Genomic DNA, 298 nt, shown 5'->3' with positions numbered 1-298 from the left:
CCCCCAGCCTATGCCGGCGATGTACATGGCGCAACCGCCTCCTTATGGTGAGCCCTACACCAACTACTTCAGCGATGAAAACGCGAATAGCTGCTCGATTATGTGATGGAGGAGATGGATAAATTTGAAACATGGATAATATATATGGTTTAATTAGACAATTTCTTAGAAAAAATTGGTTTTTGTTTTGGTGTTTATTAAGTTAAGTTGCAGCTTGGTTGTTCTGAGTTTTCAAGTTATAACTATAATCTAATATGTGTAATTCTCTTCCTCTCTCTTTTTCTCCCTTATATATGCA

General features: G+C 37.6%; 1 protein-coding gene across 1 annotated transcript in view; it reads left to right on the top strand.

Annotated features, from left to right (window-relative positions):
* The window catches only part of LOC110022046 (heavy metal-associated isoprenylated plant protein 32-like), a 5,491-nt gene that overhangs the window by 1,899 nt on the left and 3,294 nt on the right, over nucleotides 1–298 (top strand).

The sequence above is a fragment of the Phalaenopsis equestris genome, unplaced genomic scaffold (assembly GCF_001263595.1).
Source record: "Phalaenopsis equestris unplaced genomic scaffold, ASM126359v1 Scaffold000165, whole genome shotgun sequence".
Lineage (NCBI taxonomy): Eukaryota > Viridiplantae > Streptophyta > Magnoliopsida > Asparagales > Orchidaceae > Phalaenopsis > Phalaenopsis equestris.
This window is presented reverse-complemented; position numbering and strand designations above follow the sequence as displayed.